The sequence below is a fragment of the Moschus berezovskii genome, chromosome 3, assembly GCF_049115385.1.
Source record: "Moschus berezovskii isolate FMDL1 chromosome 3, NW_MosBer_1.0, whole genome shotgun sequence".
Classification (NCBI taxonomy): Eukaryota; Metazoa; Chordata; class Mammalia; order Artiodactyla; family Moschidae; genus Moschus; species Moschus berezovskii.
In genome coordinates, this window is record NC_142462.1 from 22,359,126 (window position 1) to 22,382,077 (window position 22,952).

General features: G+C 43.1%; 1 protein-coding gene across 11 annotated transcripts in view; it reads right to left on the reverse strand.

Moving 5' to 3' along the window:
- ICA1 (islet cell autoantigen 1) overlaps positions 1 to 22,952 on the reverse strand; it is a 197,982-nt gene that overhangs the window by 120,469 nt on the left and 54,561 nt on the right. The window lies entirely within an intron of this gene.

The window sequence follows — 22,952 nt, forward strand, 5'->3', positions numbered from 1 at the left end:
TGTGGCTTGTGAAGAGATCTGAGTGTCTTCTACAAGTTCTCAAATATCTTAAGTGAGAAATCAGGCTTAGAGAGAAATCCTGCAGTCCACCCTGAGACTGTGGAAGTGAAGTCGTGAGAGCTGATGAGGTTGCTTACAGAACGTGAGGATGATGAACGGAGTTGCTGAGGAAGCTTTTGAGGAATGCCCTGCTCGTCAGCTTGAGAATGAAAAGGCACCAGTCAGTGGGATGAGAGAAGGAGAAAGGAAATTTACCAGAAGAAGCAGAACACTGAATAGCTGAGAAATTAATCATTCCTTCTCTACTTCTGAGACTTTGGGTGTAGCTCCCTGCACTGGTGTTAATCATGTGTGTGTCTGCCTTTCTTCCCAACTGTCTGGAAACCTCCTCAGGGAAGGGATCCTGCATCCCTGCTCTGTCCCTTCAGTGTCTACCTGATACACCTCCTTATATCAGAGAAGAAGCTGCTGAGAAAGCTGAGTGTTGGGGCACAGGTGACATCGTTCATGTGTGCCTGGTTCCCTGGCAACCAGAAAGCAAACAGCCATGGGCTGTGGTTCCGTGTCTACACGTTCTGCTCTGGACTTCCTGTCCCCTGACCCCCTCTCCCCAGCCCTCCCTGCTTTACACACCCTTTGCCCTGCCCTCTGCTGTTCTCACCAAGGGAGAAAGACCTCCCATCTCCTTATCTCTTAATGTTCTATGGGGAGGAACACAAACACATCTCACTACAGATTTAGTCTGTATCCAACCTAAAAAGGTAAAGTGGGGGTATTTAATACTGGCTGGTTCACAGACTTGTTGAGACGCCTAGTGAGGTAATGCATGCAACATTTCTTGGTCCAGGGCCTGATCCAGAGTGAGCATCCAGTATGTGTTAAGCATCACTCTCAAGTGCTCAACTTGCATACCTAGTACTAAGCACACAGCCATGGCTCAAAAAATGAATGAACAGTTTAAGCTCAATTATAGAAAGCCTTTATCACTCCTCACAAAGCCCTCACATTTGGATAACTGGGAACCATGTATACACATTCACAAAAAGCTCCTCCTAACTATGGATTTCTCTTTTATAAAGAAGATAGACACTTTCATTTGCAACCTGAAACAGATATTCAGTATTTTGACAACAATGTTAGAAAACTGGAATGAAGTCGAAATAAGGTTAGAAATGTTTTAATCCAATCTGACCCTCCCCTCATACACTGTAGATAAAAATAAATTAAGAAATCAGGTCAAATGAAAAAGATTTACTAAATATTAGAAATAAAGCACAATGTTACGTGTCTGGAGGGTAATTAAGGCTTCTTAACGCTTTAAGGGGCTTCCCTGGTGGCTCAGAGGTTAAAGCGTCTGCCTCCAATGTGGGAGACCTGGGTTCGATCCCTGGGTCGGGAAGATCCCCTGGAGAAGGAAACGGTAACCCACTCCAGAATTCTTGCCTGGAGAATCCCATGGACGGAGAAGCCTGGTAGGCTACAGTCCATGGGGTCGCAAAGAGTCGGACACGACTGAGCGACGGAATGGAATGGATGGATGGAACGCTTTTAAGAGCAGTTAGAACAGTTGAAGGAAAGAAAAATACATCAGAACAAGTACAAAACAGTACATTAGAACAATTACAAAGCAGTGTATTAACCAAAAAGTGAATTCTTGGAAGTTCTGGGTTTTAAGTGAGGTTTGGGGAAGATAGTGGCCGTAAATCGACAGGGAGGAAGTTAAGGAAAAGACTTCCTCTTTGGGTGATGCAACCAGGAAGTGCAGGGACGTGGGGGCTGCGCTTGCCATGTGAAGGTTGATAAATACACAGAAGGGGTTTTGTTGAGAATCAGAGAGATGAAACTGATGAGGTATAACGTAAAAGGAGCTGAAAGAACACACGGACACAGGAAATTGGATTTAAAACAAATATCTACTGAGTGCCATTTTAGACTCTTGGACATAATGACTTTAAGAAAGATTTAAGCCAAGGTGTGAATACTGGTTGAGTTCCAAACTGGTGATATTGGGTGTTTCTACCAAATGTTCAGTTATACTTTCATGATTGGTCATTCTGTCACTGTTAATTGTTACTTTTCAGGAAATCTGCCGATGGCATTGGCTTCTACTTTTATAACTGCAGATATCTTTTGGACTAAAGGGAAGTGTTTCATGTCTGATTTATTTTTATCACTGTTCTTTTCTATCAATGCAAACAAAACAAAACAAATCTCATTCATGCCCGTGGTCAGTGAGTAGAGTGGATGAAAGCCTACATAGCTTAAGTTCCAGTTGTGGGAAATTCAAGGTGATCTTTTTTGCAAATAGTGTGCTTTTCTGTTTGCTTGTCCATGCACCTGACCTTCTCCATGGTCAGCCTGGGGCATACATCTGCCTGGGATGTGTGGGAGGCTGTTCAAGTGGACTGTTACCAGAGAAAGAGAGAGAGGAAGTGGTACTTTCTAGCTCCTGACAGCCCAAATGAGGTTTTTGAAGTCTGCAGCAAGTAATAAGCTTAAAATTCACTTTACCAGACAATAAAACACTATACCATTTTTCTCTCTCATTTTAGTAAGACAGACTTGATCATACTTTTCTTGTGGTGGGGGTGGGGAGGTTAGTGATGGGACAGAGAAAGGGAGAAAGCCTGCCCATCCCCACTGGCTGGACAAATCAATCAGGGAAGTGGGCCATGACATAGGGGCCCCACTTTGTCCCACGGAGAGAAAGCACTGAAGGAAAAACTAAAGGTAGAATGTGGCCTGTCCCACTACCAGCTTGTGAATTTGCAAGAGGGTTGCCTCTCAAGCCTGTCTCTCATCTAAATAAGATCAGCTGCACCCCAGTAAAGTAATGCAGTTGACAACAGAGGGCTGAATTCAGTTCCCCAGTACTGGGTTGGGGAACATTTCATTCAGGTTTCTCCATACCCTCTTACAGGAAACTTCGAATGAACTTTTTGGCAAACCCAACATTTCCCTTTACATTGTATTCATGGGGTTGGCATCTGGTCCTATCACTTCAAGGCAAATAGATGGGGAAAAAATGGAAACAGTGGCAGATTTTATTTTCTTGGGGTCCAAAATCACTGTGGAGGGTGACTGCAACTCCAAAATAAAAAGATGCTTGCTCCTCGGAAGAAAAGCTATGACAAATCTAGACAGTGTATTGAAAAGCAGAGACGTCACTTTGCTGACAAATTTCCATATACTCAAAGCTATAGTTTTTACAGTAGCCGTGTACAGATGTGAGAGCTGGACCATAAAGAAGGCTAAGTGCCAAAGAATTAATGCTTTCAAATTGTGGTGCTGGAGAAGACTCTTGGGAATCCCTTGGACAGCAAGGAGATCAAAACGGTCAATCCTAAAAGAAATCAGCTCTGAATATTCACTAGAAGGACTGAGGCTAAAGCTGAAAATCCAATACTTCGGCCACCGTATGTGAAGAGCTGTCTTATTGGAAAAGACCCTGATGCTGGGAAAGGTTGAAGGCAAGAGCAGAAGGGGACAACAGAGGATGAGATGGTTGGATGGCATCACCAACTCAATGGACATGAGTTTAAACAAACTCAGGGAGATGGTGAAGGTCAGAGAAGCCTAGCATGCTGCAGTCCACAGGGTCACAAAGAGCTGGACACAGCTGAATGACTGAACAGCAACAACAAACATTTCCCTGGCCTCTCGGGGTGTGGAGAGGAAGAAATTCAGAGAATCTCACATTCTCTGAGAAGGAAAAGGAAGGTGGCAAAGGGAGCGGGTTGGTGAGCTTGCCAAGGAGTGGCTCTAGGTTGAGGGCCAAACTGAAGTCCAATGTAGTCTGAGTTGCATTAGGGTGATTCATCAGGGGAAGGTGGTGAAGGCTCTTTGAACATTGCCAGGGCGGAGGAAGGAGACCAGGCATCAACCCAGCCACAGGTTTTAGGGATACACCATGCAAGCCAAGAATGGCTGTGCTGCAGCAATGACAAGAAAGGAGCCAGGGGGCAGAGGGTGGCTTCAAGGATGCCATCTCCCCTCTGCCTCCAGGACACAGTCAGTCAGTGCCCTCCTGGATAGGATAGGGGGGTGGAGTTCTGAAAGAGCATCCCAATAGGGACTACTTCAACCAGAACGAGTAGGAAAGAGAATTTTGAACAGACTCAACATTGAAAATTTTGTTTTTTCATGGAACATGGACATGGAACAACAGACTGGTTCCAAATAGAGAAAGGAGTACGTTAAGGCTGCATACTGTCACCCTGCTTATTTAACTTATATGCAGAGTACATCATGAGGAACGCTGGGCTGGAAGAAGCACAAGCTGGAATCAAGACTGCCGGGAGAAATCTCAATAACCTCAGATACACAGATGACACCACCCTTATGGCAGAAAGTGAAGAGGAACTCAAAGGCCTCTTGATGAAAGTGAAAGAGGAGAGTGAAAAGGTTGGCTTGAAGCTCAACATTCAGAAAACGAAGATCATGGCATCTGGTCCCATCACTTCATGGGAAATAGATGGGGAAACAGTGTCAGACTTTATTTTTTCGGACTCCAAAATCACTGCAGATGCTGACTGTAGCCAGGAAATTAAAAGACGCTTACTCCTTGGAAGGAAAGTTATGACCAACCTAGATAGCATATTAAAAAGCAGAGACATTACTTTGCCAACAAAGGTCAAGGCTACAGTTTTCCCATGGTCATGTATGGATGTGAGAGTTGGACTGTGAAGAAAGCTGATCGCCGAAGAATCGATGCTTTTGAACTGTGGTGCTGGAGAAGACTCTTGAGAGTCCCTTGGACTGCAAGGAGATCCAACCAGTCTATTCTAAAGGAGATCAATCCTGGGTTTTCTTTGGAAGGACTGATGCTAAAGCTGAAACTCCAATACTTTGGCCACCTCATGCGACGAGTTGACTCACTGGAAAAGAGTCTGATGCTGGGAGGGTTTGGGGGTGGAAGGAGACAGGGACGACAGAGAATGAGATGGCTGGATGGCATCACCGACTCGATGGACATGAGTTTGAGTGAACTCCGGGAGTTGGTGATGGACAGGGAGGCCTGGCATGCTGTGATTCATGGGGTCGCAAAGAGTCGGACACGACTGAGCGACTGAACTGAACTGAACATTGAAAATGAAATGAGGGAGGCTAGATTTAACCTCATTTAACTGACAAGTCCTGAAGTCCCCACCATGCATGCTCATAAGGAAGCCACTGGCAGGTCTAGAAAGTAAGATGTGCATACATGTGACATATGAGTAAATTCACAACCCTTTCCCACCTGGCCCTGCCACCTTCTATGGGACAAGGAGAAAGTTACTTAACCTCTCTTAAGCTTCAAAATCCTCATCCATGAAGAGGGGATTGTAGTTATCTACCCTCTGGAGAATTTGAATGAGGCTATTCAGGTAAAGTGCTTAAAATCGGAGCTGCCACAAGATAAACTGTCAATAATGTATCTCCTAATTGTGACATCAGTTCTACTAAGACATTCAACTTCAAAGTTTTTTTTGTCCTATTTAAGAGTGGCCACACATCTGTCATGAAATGTCAAAGAACTGTGCTCCTAAAAGTCTTTATTTATGATTTCACAGCTTCTCAGGCATCCCTACAAGTACAGGATGTCATTCTGGGACAAACGAAAATTTTTGTTTTCATACCATCCCCGACTCTTTCTCACTACAGGAAGTAACTCAAAGCAGGACATCACTGCTCATGAATGATGTTAGCTGTAACTGACCACAGAACAAGATGATGGTGGTGGTGGATGACCCAGTGCTGGAGACTTCTCCGTCTCAGGCTGATCTGGTCCTAAGAAACGGACCAACTACAGGCCGCAGTCAAACCACACAAATGAGAAAGGATGCAGAAGGAGATTCATTTATGATGCTACAGGCTTTCTAAAAAAACATGCATATCGGGACAGTAAAAGTGCCAGATTGCTCCTGGTAAATTCCCTGTCCTTAGCATGTATAAATTAATTCTCAGAGCTGTTTGCTATGTGCTCACAAAGCGGTAAGTTCCTGAGTAATCGACTCTAGATAGTAACTAACCTGAGGCTCCATCCCAGCTCTTAACAGTTTCCTGAGTCAACCTGAAGAGCATTAAGGAAACTTCAGCTGAAACAGGAGAAGAAATTTAATGAGCAAGGTTATATTGATCAAAGATGGGCAAAGTAAGTGTATTTGAGTGTCTGTGATATACCAATTTCTAGGTTCAAGGGTTTAAGCAAACATGTATGATGAATACCAAAAAACACAATAATGCTTAATATAGTAGAATTTGAGGGGGGGAGGGTCTCATTTAGTGACCTTTCCATATAATTTAACTTTATTTTTAAAAACAACCTTAAAAATAAGAAATGTTTATACATTTGATACCTGTCTTTGGGGATGTCTTAAACAGAACAAAATCATTTTTTTCTGATGGGTGAGTCATCACTGGAGCATCAATTATTCCACAGTGGTGTGCTGGGAAAATATGTCTCAAGGTGTGATCCACACAATGAAATCACCTTGGAAGCTCATTAAAAAGCATACTCTTGGGTTCTACCTCCCGCCTCCTGAACCAGAATCCTTAGTTGGGACCTAGGATTCTCCATGTCCTACTCATTTCTCAGAGAAATCTTAAAGACAACCCAGGTCAGAGAGGCCTGAATTCAGGGTTAGGAAAATGACCTTTACTGGAAATGGGCCAGAAGGCCACCTACTTTTCTAAGCCTATTTGTTGTAGGGTCTCTGGTACTCTCCTCTTAACGAGTATTAACCTCTTTCCTGTGCACTGGCTTTAAGCCTGTAAGTTGACACACAGGATCCTCGCCAGGTGATGGCCTTTGTGATGTCAGCTTTCCATCCTTGAGCCTTATCCTGTCTGTTCAGGCCTGGGGGCTCTAAAAAGTTTACCACAGCAGGGTTCAAGTACCTGGCCCCCAGGACCAACGTGGAGACAACCAGCCATTTTCCACTGCAAATTGCATTCATGGAATAAAATGAAGTGGGGGAAATGTTGCAAGCCTAACACAGAACATAAGCCCTGGGGTCAGAGAAAATGAGAACAGAAAATGTGGAATGTGCTGGAAGAGGTGGTTGCTACGTTAATATGAGGTTCGGTCTCTTCTACCACAGAAACATTTTCTCCTGTGGTGACTGAGCACTATAAAGGGTCCATTTATCGGATTTGGATGTGGAAGAACTCAGGGCAGAGGTGGTAGCAACATCAGTGACTGTGGAGTCAGAGGACGGGTCAAATCCTGCCTTACACGCGTGGCTGTGGGCAAGTCAGTCAGACCCACGGCACCTCAGTGGTCCGAGCCATGAAACAGGACAAAGAATTCAGGCCCTCACTGAGCTGTCGTGCAGCTCCAACCAAGTAATGAATATGGAACAGCTCTGTAAACTGAAGACACCTTACAAATATTTAACCAGAAATATCCTGCACTGTATACACACTTAAGTTGCTGCTACATCTTATCTATAAGACAGAATGCTAAGAAAAACCCTAGGCTGGGAAAAAATTCAAATATGTTAATTATCTTAACATAAATAAACCTATCATATTGTTCAATATGGAGCTTAAATATCTGCTGTGCTTTTGTAGCATGAAAAAGATGGCTTTGAACAAAAAATGAGCAGTGCTTTGACTTTCACACAACTTGTATTTAACATTCTCTCCAAATGGGCTATTCTTATTTTCTTGATTAAAGAATAAGTGAAAAAGTTGATCCAATCTTCATTTTCAAAACCCTCTTTCCTAACATCCATTTCATGTTGTCTACTTTACTTAATTATTTGTTAGCTGAAACTGCTAACTGGGGAAATGGGGACATGCCAGGAGAGAAGAGGGACAAGTAGGTCGATACAGAATACAAGAGGTTTTGCTCCAAACCTAAAATACACTACGGTTGGGGAAGAGGGGGCTAACTTTAGAAATCTAACCATTGTCTGGCTTCACATCACAACTTTTAGCTGTTGTCTTCTCATCACAGAGTAGAAGATGTGCAAACATTTTTAAAGGCAAAGCTAGTTCTTTCAGCAGAGAATTAAAATTAAAAGCAGACACAGGCCCGGATAATAAGTAGCAATAAAAGCTTTTGCTGACATAGCTTCAATTTACAAATCACTGGCTTTTCCTGGCAGTGCTTGGGGAAGGAGGGTGAGGAAGTATTGCCTACATGGCCTGGATGAGGAAGATATGGAAAGCTTTAAAATTAAAGATGTGTTTTAACTTTTTATTCTCAAACACTTGATTTATGGTGACTGTGATAAAATTCCAGGGAAACCTGAGTCTTCTCTGCAGACTCTGGAAGCCCAGGGAGCAACTACGTCCTTCTTCCTTCCCCAGCACTTCTGATTTTGACATGTATACTGTGTGAGTGGGAGCCCAGGCCATAATGAGTGCACAAAAAGATGTGTGGTTTAGAGTCTGCATATATTTTCATTTTTCTCTAGACTTGAGCAGTAGAAGGCCCTTGTGAGAATATTAAAAAATAAACTAGGAATAAATAAATACTAGGAAGCAAACCATTCAATATTACAGTAATCCAGGCCTATGCCCCAACCAGTAACGCTGAAGAGGCCGAAGTTGAACGGTTCTATGAAGACCTACAAGACCTTTTAGAACTAACACCCAAAAAAGATGTCCTCTTCATTATAGGGGACTGGAATGCAAAAGTAGGAAGTCAAGAAACACCTGGAATAACAGGCAAATTGGGCCTTGGAGCATGGAATGAAGCAGGGCAAAGGCTAATAGAGTTTTGCCAAGAGAACGCACTGGTCATAGCAAACACCCTCTTCCAACAACACAAGAGAAGACTCTACACATGGACATCACCAGACGGTCAACACCGAAATCAGATTGATTATATTCTTTGCAGCCAAAGATGGAGAAGCTCTATACAGTTAGCAAAAGAAAGACCAGGAGCTGACTGTGGCTCAGATCAAGAACTCCTTATTGCCAAATTCAGACTGAAATTGAAGAAAAGTAGGGAAAAACACTAGATTCAGATATGACCTAAATCAAATCCCTTATGATTATACAGTGGAAGTGAGAAATAGATTTAAGGGACGAGATCTGATAGATAGAGTGCCTGATGAACTATGGACGGAGGTTCGTGACATTGTACAGGAGACAGGGACCAAGACCATCCCCATGGAAAAGAAATGCAAAAAAGCAAAATGGCTGTCTGGGGAGGCCTTACAAATAGCTGTGAAAAGAAGAGAAGCGAAAAGCAAAGGAGAAAAGGAAAGATATAAGCATCTGAATGCAGAGTTCCAAAGAATAGCAAGGAGAGATAAGGAAGCCTTCCTCAGTGATCAATGCAAAGAAATAGAGGAAAACAACAGAATAGGAAAAACAAGAGATCTCTTCAAGAAAATTAGAGATATCAAGGGAACATTTCATGCAAAGATGGGCTCGATAAAGGACAGAAATGGTATGGACCTAACAGAAGCAGAAGATATTAAGAAGAGGTGGCAAGAACACACAGAAGAACTGTACAAAAATGATCTTCACGACCAAGACAGTCATGATAACGTGATCACTGACCTAGAGCCAGACATCTTGGACTGTGAAGTCAAGTGGGCCTTAAAAACATCACTACGAACAAAGCTAGTGTTGGTGATGGAATTCCAGTTGAGCTATTTCAAATCTTGAAAGATGATGCTGTGAAAGTGCTGCACTCAATATGCCAGCAATTTTGGAAAACTCAGCAGTGGCCACAGGACTGGAAAAGGTCAGTCTTCATTCTAATCCCAAAGAAAGGCAATGCCAAAGAATGCTCAAACTACTGCACAATTGCACTCATCTCACACGCTAGTAAAGTCATGCTCAAAATTCTCCAAGCCAGGCTTCAGCCATACGTGAACGGTAAACTTCCAGATGTTCGAGCAGGTTTTAGAAAAGGCAGAGGCACCAGAGATCAAATTGCCAACATCCGCTGGATCATGGAGAAAGCAAGAGAGTTCCCGAAAAACATCTATTTCTGCTTCATTGACTATGCCAAAGCCTTTGACTGTGTGGATCACAATAAACTGTGGAACATTCTGAAAGAGATGGGAATACCAGACCACCTGACCTGCCTCTTGAGAAACCTGTATGCAGGTCAGGAAGCAACAGTCAGAACTGTACATGGAACAACAGACTGGTTCCAAATAGGAAAAGGAGTACGTCAAGGTTGTATATTGTCACCCTGCTTATTTAACTTATATGAGGAACGCTGGGCTGGAAGAAGCACAAGCTGGAATCAGGATTGCTGGGAGAAATATCAATAACCTCAGATATGCAGATGACACCACCCTTATGGCAGAAAGTGAAGAGGAACTCAAAAGCCTCTTGATGAAAGTGAAAGAGGAGAGTGAAAAGGTTGGCTTGAAGCTCAACATTCAGAAAATGAAGATCATGGCAACTGGTCCCATCACTTCATGGGAAGTAGATGGAAAAACAGTGTCAGACTTTATTTTTTTGGGCTCCAAAATCACTGCAGATGCTGACTGCAGACATGAAATTAAAAGACGCTTACTCCTTGGAAGGAAAGTTATGACCAACCTTGATAGTATATTAAAAAGCAGAGACATTACTTTGCCAACCAAGGTCTGTCTAGTCAAGGCTATGGTTTTTCCCGTGGTCATGTATGGATGTGAGAGTTGGACTGTGAAGAAAGCTGATCGCCGAAGAATTGATGCTTTTGAACTGTGGTGCTGGAGAAGACTCTTGAGAGTCCCTTGGACTGCAAGGAGATACAGCCAGTCCATTCTAAAGGAGATCAATCCTGGGTGTTCATTGGAGGGACTGATGCTAAAGCTGAAACTGCAATACTTTGGCCACCTCATGCGACGAGTTGCCTCACTGGAAAAGACTCTGATGCTGGGAAAGGTTGGGGGTGGGAGGAGAAGGGGACGACCGAGAATGAGATGGCTGGATGGCATCACCGACACTGTGGACATGAGTTTGAGTGAACTCCGGGAGTTGGTGATGGACAGGGAGGCCTGGCGTGCTGTGATGGGGTCGCGAAGAGTCAGACACGACTGAGCGACTGAACTGAACTAAGGAAGCTAAAGGGAAATGATGGATTTACAGAACTGATATTCCTCTTTAAGAAATGTTAATGACAAAATTAGGGCTCACAGGAGCATAAATACTCTTGGTTTAGTTTCTAAAACCTGGAAGACGATAAAAAGTTCCAATAAAAAGGAACTGATGAAATTGCTCGATTTAGAGAAAAGCGTGCAGAGATGCTGTAGGGGAAGATTTTGTCTGAGCCTGTTAAGTAGTGTGAATGAGAATTAGAAGTGTATGGAGAACACAGGACAGGTCATTAAAGCTGGCAGAACCCCACTCCCTCCCCCCATGCCCCCACCAAGTAAGAGATGCAACACCAACCTATAGATGCTGCAACCCAACTCAGAGGCCCCAGCCTGGGTGGAAAATGTGGAGACAATCCCCTCTGGAAGAGAAGTCCTCTTTCCCTTTGATTCTTCTCTGGGAAAGAGTTTCCTCTACGTTCTCATTTGGTGTGAAACACAGAGCTCATTTCTTCTGGGATGCAATTGAGGGAGCATGGTAAAAGTTATCTTTCTACTTCTTCACCTCTTCCCAACCCTATGAGAAGAAGCTTAACTCTGCTTATTCTAGTTCTCTTAGAACAGTGAAGGCTTTTAAAAGAAACATTCTCATTGTTCTTGATTTTGGTAGGTTTCCCTCAGGCGCTGGTTTTGATCGTCTTATTCCTCAGTGACCTGACCACTTCACATGACTCTCCCTGCTGATGGCTTTCGAGAATGACTTCATCCTCCAGCCTCCTCCATCCAGCTGCCCTATGACATAACCCTGGGAAGTTGGCTTCCCATCTTTGCCTCTAACACGTCTTCCCTCTTCCCTTTATTATTATGAAAAACAAACTAAAAATCCCTCCTCATTTCTGTCAAAGGAAGGGAGTTTTCTGTCAATATCCCTTTCTTTCTTCTATCAAATCTCATCTGTTCCCATTCTGGTCTCAGTTATTCTCATTAATTTTTCCACATTATTATTTTAGGGATAACATATGCACACAGTATGAAATTCAAAAGGCACAAAAAGGAATACAGTACAACTCCAACCTCATTCTCATCTCTGTTTATCTCCTCTCCTCTCCTCTCTAATCTAGTCCCCTGCCTCGGAAGCAATTACTATTGCCAGGTTCTCCTGTCTCTTTCTTTCCCTCATTTAAGATTAAAAAAAAAAAAAAAAATGAAAGGGAATGAGATCCTAAATGTAATACATTTTAACTCTGCTAACTTCTTTTCAGGATTGAATTTGAGAAATTTCTTCATTTATTTCCCATACAGGAGTCTATGGGCTTTCCATATGGTTCTTCCTCCTTAGATGTGGGTATTTTCCAAGTCTTTTTGCCTGGACCTCTCTCAGAACATAAACTAATACCCATGAACTATTTTTGCTCCTAAGAATGCAGAGTCCCATCTCTAAAGGCCTAGGGGGGAAAAAAAGATTTAAAAGAACAAAGCAGAAAAAAACTCCCATCCTTCATTTGTTTATATAATTAATCTATCTTGAGTGGTATCCCTTATTCCAATGTCAGCAGTCACCAGAAGAACCACAGTCAGGAATCAGCATCTAAATGACAATGGTTGTCTCAGAATCACAGCTGGGGAGTGAATTTAAATAGATGGATGGACAGATAGATGGGTTGCTGGATAGAAAGAGCCAATCAACTGTGAAGTGTTACCAAGCCCGAAAATCATATTTCATTTGATGAGAACAACAGAAGCCTGATTAATGCATGTGGGAATTTCATTTCAAAGTTATACATATGGCCTTTCAAGGGCCTGCTTCTTCTTAGGGCTCCCTGAGTCCATGTAAAATTGGCCAGTGTAAGATTTTAGGGCTCCTATATATGACTTTCATTTATCTTGTGTGATGATTAAGTGTGGGATAATTGTTGAACAGGAAATGGAATTTTTTCACTTGGGGGATAATATTTTTTTACCTGGAATTGTCCTGAACAAGTTTATGCTAGAAGGGTAAGCACACACACGTTGATGCTTTCTGTTTTAAGGTTTTACTTTTAACAAAAACTCATTAAGGGAGGTAAAAGGAAGCCTTCTGAAAGGAGTGAGTTGAATCATACATGATTTAGCAAGCAGAACAACCATGCCCAGGTCACACACTGGGTCATATGTAGGCTTGCTTGGCTAATTTCCCTGAGATTAAAATTTTATCTGTTCCCTGGAGACCAAAGAATCACAGATACCTTTTTCTTTATTTTAAATCTCAGACCTGTGAATGGAGAACACCAGTTTTCAATGGACTCATTCTTGTGATAGTTCAAACACTAATGTATGGAAGGATTTGGAATTGAGATGAAGATGAGATTCACTGATAGACAGGAAGACCTGTGAAACCACTGACAGTCTACGACTTCACTATGAGGCCAACACTGCTTGGACAAATCTCATTAGGGATGCTTTGTTAGTGGGTTCACAAAAATAATTTAATCATTTAAAAATTGGTTTTCAAATTCTTTCAGTATCCCTTGATGACAAACCAACACAGAACCCAAGTTTCCTTGCTTATTTTTTCATAAAGCAATTGTGATTCAGAGCTTTTTTCCTGAAATACTAACTCTCCATAGCCAATTTATAAATCCAGTCTGATTTAAAAGTGACAATGTAGACAACCATCAAATCATTATGTTTTTCTGTCACAGAAAAGTCTGATTGGAAAGAAGAATGTATTTGAAAATCCCTTTAACTCTAATAAAAGTAACTTACAGTGTTGTAAAGCTATTGGCACTCAGGAAATGGTAGATGTATTACTGCTGTTTGAGATTAAATAAAATCCTCATTCCATTTTTTGTGTCGAAGAAAACCACCATTGTGTAAAATAAAAATAATATCACAATGGGATAGATCCCCAAAGCAGAAACATTTAAAGAGAGGACGTTAAGTTAATCCAGCAAGGTGCAACAGTCTTCTGTTATACAAAATTCTTGAAGATGGTGGTGAAAACTGCAACCAGTTTACCATGAGAGAATAAGAGGAAGAGCTGGGAAAGAAGACACTTGAGCTGTTAACCAAACAGAAGCAGGTAATCTAGAGGGAAATGCAGACATGACAGGCTTGGAGACTGAAACTACAGCAACAGTAACTAGTATACCACGCTACTTGAACGCAGTGATTTCCCATTAAACTGTAATCTAAAATGACACCTTCTCCAGAAGCTCCTGAAGGGAGACAGAGGCAGGTGGAACAGTGTGTGTTTTGGGGAAGGGGAGAGGCTATCATGTGCTCCAGCCATCCCCCGACCCCGCAACCAAAAGCACATTGTGAGGAAACATGGAAATAACGAACCACCTGAGACATTCTAGCTCTGAGCGACTGAGAAAGCCATAGTTATAAGATTTGGATCTGGAACCTGATGGTTCTCAGTAAAATCCATATGTTTTGTATACTATCGTCCATAAAATTCTCGAGACCAGGCTTGCATATGCCATCCAAGGCATCTAAGTCTTAGGAAGAAAGACAAGACAATCTGGCAAAAGGGAAACTATCTTGGACTGGATCCGCTCACACTTTGATAATGAACTGTTGTCCAGAGTACATTTTGAGAGTTTAGCAGGCTTTCCCTCCAAACAGTTAGAGAAATGCCATATGCAAAGATTTGATACCTCTTTTAACACAGATGGGAAAAAAAAATCTACTTTAAACTGACATATTAGCTTTTATGGTATTCAGTTCAGTTCAGTCGCTCTGCGTTTATTTTTAAAAATCATAGAAATATTTATGATTCTTGTAGAAATTAATAAATAATGAATTCAGTTCAATTAGTATGTGTATATAGTATCTTCCAAGATGATAATATCAAAATCAAAAGACTCCTTGCTTGCATAGCCTAAGTCTCATTTTTATTCAATGGCAGGATTAAATAAAATTTAATTATAACATGAAATTATAACACTAAAACTAACATTAACATGAAATTATAACACTAAAACCAGATATTTATCATGTTTTTGGAGTTCAAAGTGTGGTCTTAAAGAGTTACCTGCACACTGATGTTCACAGAAGCCTTATTTACAATAGCCAAAGTGTTCAAGTGTTAGTTGCTTAGTTGTGTCTGACTCTTTGTGATGCCATGGACTGTAACTTGCCTGGCTCCTCTGTCCATGGGATTTCCCAGGCAAGGATACCAGAGGGGGTTGCCACTCCCTACTCCAGGGGATCTTCCTGACCCAGAGAACCTGGGTTTCCTGCACTGCAGGCAGATTCTCTATCATTTGAATCACCAGGAAAGTCAAAGGATGGAAGCAACTCAAATGTGTCCATGATTAAAAAACAACAACAGGTACATAAAATGTACATACAAGGGCATATCATTCAACCTTAAGAAGGATGGATAGCCTGCCACATGCTATGGCACGGATGAATCTTGAAGACACTATGCCAAGTGACATAAGCTGGTCACAAAAAGACAAATACTGCATGATTCCACTTACTTGAGACAATCTAAAGTAATCAGAGTCCTAAAAACAAAAAGCAGAATGATAGGTACCCGTGGCTTGGGGAGGGGGAGATTGGGTGGGGTGGTTGTTCAATGGGCATACAGTTTCAGTTTTTCAAGACGAAAAGTTCTGGAGATCTGGTTATACAACAAAGTGCATATACTTGACACTGCTGCTGCTGCTGCTGCTAAGTCACTTCAGTCATGTCCGACTCTGTGCAACCCCATAGACGGCAGCCAACCAGGCTCCGCCATCCCTGGGATTCTCCAGGCAAGAACACTGGAGTGGGTTGCCATTTCCTTCTCCAATGTGTGAAAGTAAAAAGTGAAAGTGAAGTAGCCCAGTCATGTCTGACTCGTAGCGACCCCATGGACTGTAGCCCACCAGGCTCCTCTGTCCATGCGATTTTCTAGGCAAGAGTACTGGAGTGGCTTGCCATTGCCTTCTCCGACACTTGACACTACTGAAGAGGAAACTTAAAAATGGTTAAGATGGTACATTTTATGACATAAAACCATCTTCAACATTTGCTGCTGCTGCTGCGTCGCTTCAGTCGTGTCTGACTCTGTGTGACCCCATAGACGGCAGCCCACCAGGCTCCCCCGTCCCTGGGATTCTCCAGGCAAGAACACTGGAGTGGGTTGCCATTTCTTTCTCCAATGCATGAAAGTGGAAAGTGAAAGTGAAGTCGCTCAGTCACGTTCATGAATCAGGGGACAGCAAACGCTTTTCTGTGGAGGGGCAGAATGTAAATACTTTGGCTTTGCAGTCTCTGTCATCCACCATTCAACTCTGCCATGCTATGCGAAAGCAGGCACAGACAATAAATAAGTGAAGGTGTGGCTGTGTTAACAATAAAAAACGATTGCAAAATTAGGTGGCCTGCCCATGGGCTACACGCTTCCGACCCTTGAGGAAGTATTAATATCTAAATAAGAGATAAATATTAACAGTCTATAAACACCAAGAGCTCCTCTACCCAAGAATTAGGAGTGAAATATTCTCCCCCGCCCCGCCAGAGTCCAAGATTAAAGCGAGAGGAATAAAACCAAGCAAACTCAACAAGGGACATGGCAACCTTGTCCAGCCCTCCAGCACTCTTGCCAGGAAAATTCCAGTACAGAAGAACCTGGCAGGCTATGGTCATTGGGGTCGCAAAGAATCAGACACAACTGAAGCAACCCCATGCACACAAATTCAACAAGCCTGTAACTTGTTTCTCAGAGAAAAACACGACACAAAAGGACAGGTTCGCCCTGCTCAAGTGTGTATATTTCTCTACTGATGGGCTTAACCACTTTAGAGCCTAATGATTTGAGGGGAAAAGTAAAAATATTACAGCTGGAAGAGAGCTTGGTGCCCAGCCAGCACCTGTGCCTTCTTTGGTGAATGAGAAATCGCCAATGGCTTATCACCCCAATCCAGGCCATCCCCAAGGGTGGAGGCAGAGCTGGGGCCAAGATGAAGAGCCACCCGACTCAGAGGTCATGCTCCTTCGTCCTCTCTGTTTCCAACCACTAGAAGCAGTCAGCCAGTACCCAGCTTTCGAAGAGTTAGCTGTTTTGTGCCTGCTTTTCCAAATGGTCTTGGCCTAACCCTGGAATTAATTTTTGCTCTTCAAGTTCAGTAGAGAAAAATCAATGAAGACACACAGGGCCCCAAAGGCCTCATCTCATGAAATTCAGAAATGAAAGCAAGGGGACCACAATCTGTCACCCTTTCCGCGTGGTACCATGTGAACATGGCACGTTTTTTCCTATGGTGTTTAGGCAGCATCAAGAGACAACAACCCGGGGGATGGAGACTAGCAGCTAGACCGAACCTTCCTGGACACCGCAGGAAACAGGCGCCCTAGCTAAACAACCAAAACAGACAGAAAGCACACATCTAAAAGCAGCAAACAAAAATGGAGGACTGTGAAACAGCGGACAGCGCGTGGTGGCTTTACAAAAGGGACTTTCAACCTCATCAAAGAGCTCAAGCCAGTGCCGAGAATTTTAGAACCAGAAGAGATAGGGTGATAGGGGTCAAATCCTCCCTCTGCTTTTTTTTTTTTTCCCCTCACAAGAACTGTTTTTATTTTTTCACAGTGTCAGGGTAAATATAATCTTTTTTCTTTTTCCCTTAATTGGAGGATAACTGAGGCAGAAGATCTGGAGAAGGAAGGGCATGGCAACCCACTCCAGTATCCTTGTCTGGAGAATCCCATGGATAGAGGAGCCTGGCGGGCTGCAGTCCATGGGGTCACAAAGAATTGGACACGACTAAAGCGACTTAGCACGCCATGAGGTAGAAGAACAGATAAGTGAGCTGGAACAGAGAATGGTGGAAATAACTGCTGAAGAGCAGAATAAAGAGAAAGGAATACAAACCACTGAGGATAGTCTCAGAGGCCTCTGGGACAGTATTAAAGCCATCAACATTCGAATTATAGGGCTCCCTCTGCTTTTATGTACGAATTGGGCAAAGCTCCCGAGTGGGGCCTTTACTGGCTTATCATATGGACCGAATCCTGACATTTTCCAGCACTCGCTCAACACAACTTGTTGGGTGGATCCCTGAGGTTGGCCCTGAACAGAAGCAGAATGCTGGGTTTAGGCCCAAAGGCTGGATGGCTCAGGCAAAGGAAAGGCCTTTCTCACAGAATGGGGAGATGGCTGGGCGGTGACTTGCCTGCATTACTTGGCATCTCCAGATCCCACGGGACCTGCCCTCAATTGCTGAAAGAGCCTGACCTCTGACAAAGACCAATGATTTCAGCAGTAATTCATGATACTGTCAAATTAATTAACCCAAGTCTTTGTCCACAGGAAGAAAAATCCCTCTGATGTCGATAATGCTTGTTACTAGTCCTTGACCAAGCTCTGCAGACTCAAAGCTTCAGTAAAGGCATGGGACACCACTGACTGATGGCCCTAAAAGGTCTCTCCCTGCACCCGACACCTATTAAGCCACCACCAATTGTTAATAAACCTTCTCATGGTAACATGCTTTGATTATATGACTTCGGTGAATTCACAGTTCTCCAAAACCTAACACTTTTTCAATAGGTACAAGCCTGAGAACACCCGTGTGTTATCTTCCACACTCTTTACAATACCGTTTCGACACCATTTGAATTATGGTGATGAAATGCAAGATGAACGCTGTAGGATTTCGCTAAAACATTTAATAAATGGCCCTCATTAAAATGCCAGTTCCCTTGTCCTTGTCTATAAGGACTCCAGCTAATCCAAATGCCTGCATAGACATTTCCATCTCATCTCTTTAGAGGATTCAGAACTATTTTCTTACACCTAACACAGCTTTCATTCCATTTAGAATAATTACCCTCTATCCCATTTCTGACTTTCAAGAAAAACAAGACACTTAATTGACCACAGGAGGACTCTCTCAAGGGCACCAGGCTGCAAAAGCTCTTGTGTGAGCTCACAACTTAAGCTGATGTAATCTGCTACAAGAAGCTGACTTCTATTTTTAAGTTATACCCTTTTACTCTGCCTTCAAAGGGCACATATATCACACTGCTCATAAAATACTTTGTGGCCTTGTCTCCCATCCATTTCCCTCCTGGGGTGAATTGCACTGTCAGGAGGGGTTTCCAATAGGAGTCCGGCTCTACACATGGAAATGCATCCACTATTTCCCATGATTCAGTCTTTAGGAGAAGAGCTCCCCGAGGCCCCACTCTCCAGGTGTCTTGTTTACCATGGTCATTTTGACAGGGAACAGATGACTAGCAGGGTGTTCTTGAGAGCCCACATCAGGCTTTCCCACCTCCTTGTGTCCCCCTCCCCAAAGACAGCACTTCATAAATGCTTATTAACGTTGCCACCCAGAGCTCTGTCACCAGGCCTGTGTGCTTAAAGGGGGTCAGCCTGAAAACGGATCATTTGCTTTATTTAATTTTAAGTTTTTCAGGCATCATGTCAGTCATGCTCACTGTGTGTTATTAAAAAAGAAGTTGTTTAGCATCTCGAAAACACTAAGGGAAAAAAGCCTCAGCTGGAAGTGAAAGTACGTTTGATCTTGCTATTTATTTATATGTATTCTGCTTGTTTCTAAAAAAAAAATGAAGAGCTCTGTAATTAAATGTGGGGCTGTTGTGGAGTCTGGTGGAGGTCGGAACAGGACATTTCTCTCTGGTCCACTTCCCTCTTCACTCCCTGGGCACCCTGTCTCGTCTGTGGCTTGCCCAGCCTCAAGGCTTGGGCACTTGTGTCCCTGCTGCTGCTGAGTCGCTTCAGTCGTGTGCGACTCTGTGCGACCCCATAGACGGCAGCCCACCAGGCTCCCCCGTCCCTGGGATTCTCCAGGCAAGAACACTGGAGTGGGTTGCCATTTCCTTCTCCAATGCATGAAAGTGAAAAGTGAAAGTGAAGTCACTCAGTCGTGTCCGACTCTTAGCGACCCCATGGACCGCAGCCCACCAGGCTCCTCTGTCCATGGGATTTTCCAGGCAAGAGTACTGGAGTGGGCTGCCATTGCCTTCTCCGACCTGTGTCCCTACTCCATACTAAAATCTGAGCAGGCTTGTGAGAGCACAGGCTGGATCACTTGTCTCCCCTTCTCAACACCCTTCATTCTCTCCAGCCCTCAGGGGGATGTCCCTGTCACCGTGGTCTGCTTACCTGCCCAGACCATGACCCACCCCCACTGTGCTTTTCAACTTCTGGTTGCAGGGGCCTAAAAGGAGCGAGCTGTGTTGTCTCCTTTCACCCAAAGGCCTTTGTCCACATTGCTTCCTCAGACCGGAACTCTGTTCTGCAGTTCCCCCTCCCTCCACCCAGTTCCCTCCTGCTCATCCTTCACAGGTGGTTTAGATGCCACTTCCTCCAGGAAGCCCGTCAGGTCAGGGGTGTTCCTGTCACACCATGGGCTACAGCTCATTTTACCACACCATGTTTACTTGCTCTGTCTCCAAGTGACTGCCTGGGATAACAGGGCAGCCCTTGTGTCTGCTCACTCACCACTGTATCCCTCTGCATGTGGCCTGGCACAAGGTGGGCTTCCATCTCATTTGCTGGATGGATGAAGAAATATATGAGGGTACCCTAAAGACTGCAACCAGAGAGGGGTCCCACTTGTGAGGTATGAATTAGAATTTTGTTTCCTCAGAAAGTATGAACTCAAAGAACAGAATTTAATTCAGGATTCATGAGCTAAAATGTGAAGAAGATTGTAAAGCAATTATCCTCCAATTAAAAATAAATTAAAAAACCCACAAATAACTCAAAAAAAAGAAAAAAAAGGAAGCAGGCAGCTGGCTCTGAAGAAACTAAACACCCCCGCCAACCCCCAACACACACAGTGACTCCTACTCTTGCAGGGGACTAAGAAATGCCTTTCGGTAACTCTTTCCTGGAAAGATAAATGGAGACTCTGTTTAAAACAGAATCCCGCTGGGACAAAACACTAAACGCTGGCTCCAAGTTAGGATTCATGTTATGAATTCCAAGCGAACAGCAACCTCCACACTTTAAATTCATTCCAAAGAGGGCAGCAAGCCACAAACCCATAATGCTACTTCTTACTTGCAAAACCATATATATCAATTCCCCAAACATTATAAAGTCAGTTGCACGTGGTGGGAAGGTTCTGCAGGCATAAGAAGGCATGAATCTGGCGTGCAAATGGCACGGCTGGCATCTGGCCATCTGATATGGGTGCTAACTGGGGTCACCTGCTTGGCTGGCCCGGGGATTGTTAGTAAAGAGAACTAAACTGCTTCCTATCTTCATGGAGAGGCTAGTCTAATCAAGCGTATACTTGCACACAGGCTCCCTTTTTTTTTTTTTTTTATTCTTTCCCGAAATTCTAAGTACACCATGTTCAGCTATTAAATTAAATCCAGCACACACGGGATTGTGGAGGAAGGCATTGCTTCAGCTACTTCTGCATGGCAAAGAATTAAAAAAAAAACAAAACATATTTTCCAAAATCAACAGATAGATGACACTAGAGAGTGGGTAATGTTTTGACATTCAAACCAATGACGAAGCGTTCTTGGTTTATTTCATCCTTACACAGCTAGTAACCACCCTTCATAACAAAACTAAATAAATACAACTTCACATGAAAATTCTTCTGCCTTCTGTAATAATTTTATGTTTATTACCTGGCACACAGAAAGTGCTCAGTAAATGTATGTTGAATGAATAACCACAGGAAGTTGTAACTATGAAAATGCCTTTGTCGATCTTAGGTATGCTGTTTAACTCCCCTTTATTCTCCTCTTAAAGAAAAAATGATGCATATTTTCTAGGATTCTGATTTTTCATTTCCCTGTCATTTCATTGATCCTGTACTAGTTACCTAGGTACCACTTTTCTCCTCTGTAAAATTAAGTCTGTGTCTTGGTTATTGTGAGGTTTAAAGGAGGTAGTAGAGTGACTGGCTTACACCCTGCAGATAATGTTGGGGTTTTTGTTTCCTTTTTCCTTTTTAACCTCTCCACTCCATCCTCTTCCAATCTCCAAATAAAATGTCAAAGACAAACCAAATTACCAGCCTGATTAAAAAAACAGGAAATTTCAAATGTAGCCTCGGCTTGCCAACATCTAGCTATCAACCATTGAAAAGTTTAATTTACTATTTTGGGGCCTTGGTTTTCTCTTTCACTAGCTCATCTTTTGGCAAGCCACTCCAGTACTCTTGCCTAGAAAATCCCATGGATGGAGGAGCCTGGTAGGCTGCAGTCTGTGGGGTCGCTAAGGGTCGGACACGACTGAGCGACTTCACTTTCACTTTTCACTTTCACACATTGGAGAAGGAAATGGCAACCCACTCCAGTGTTCTTGCCTGGAGAATCCCAGGAACAGGGGAGCCTGGTGGGCTTCCGTCTATAGGGTCACACGGAGTCGGACACGACTGAAGTGACTTAGCAGCAGCAGCAGCAGCTCATCTTTAAGGAACTTTTCCGGTCTGATTTTCCATGAGCTCAGAAACCTGTCTTATTGAGGAGCTGGCTACTGAGAACACACTAATGTCATCTATGATCAGAAAGGAAATGGTCTCTGAGTCCCTTCATAAAGAGGAATTCCAAATGACAAACCACAGTAAAACCTGCCTTTTAAAAGGATTTTTGTCAATCTAATACCTGGGTCAACATTTGGTGATCCTATTCCTAAGCAACAGAAGGTTCCTCTTTTCCCTCACCCCATATATCCCCCCGTCTGCTCCCCTACCATCTAACCTCCTGCACACCAGAAAGGTTTCCCGTCCACGGCCCTACAATGATGTACTTAGAAACCTAGGGATTTGAAGCAACATCACAATTACAAATGGATCATTTGAAATGAGTAATAAAATTGACACAATATTATGTCAAATTTGCTAGATTTTTGTTGTCTTTCATACCCTGAAATATACCCAAGTCGATCAAACAAAGACCTACGAAGATTATACACAACAAAAACCTCTCTGTATTTTCATAAATATTCAGTGTATGACTGCCACCTAGTGGTGCAACATATCCTTGCATGACCAATCTCCAAAGAGC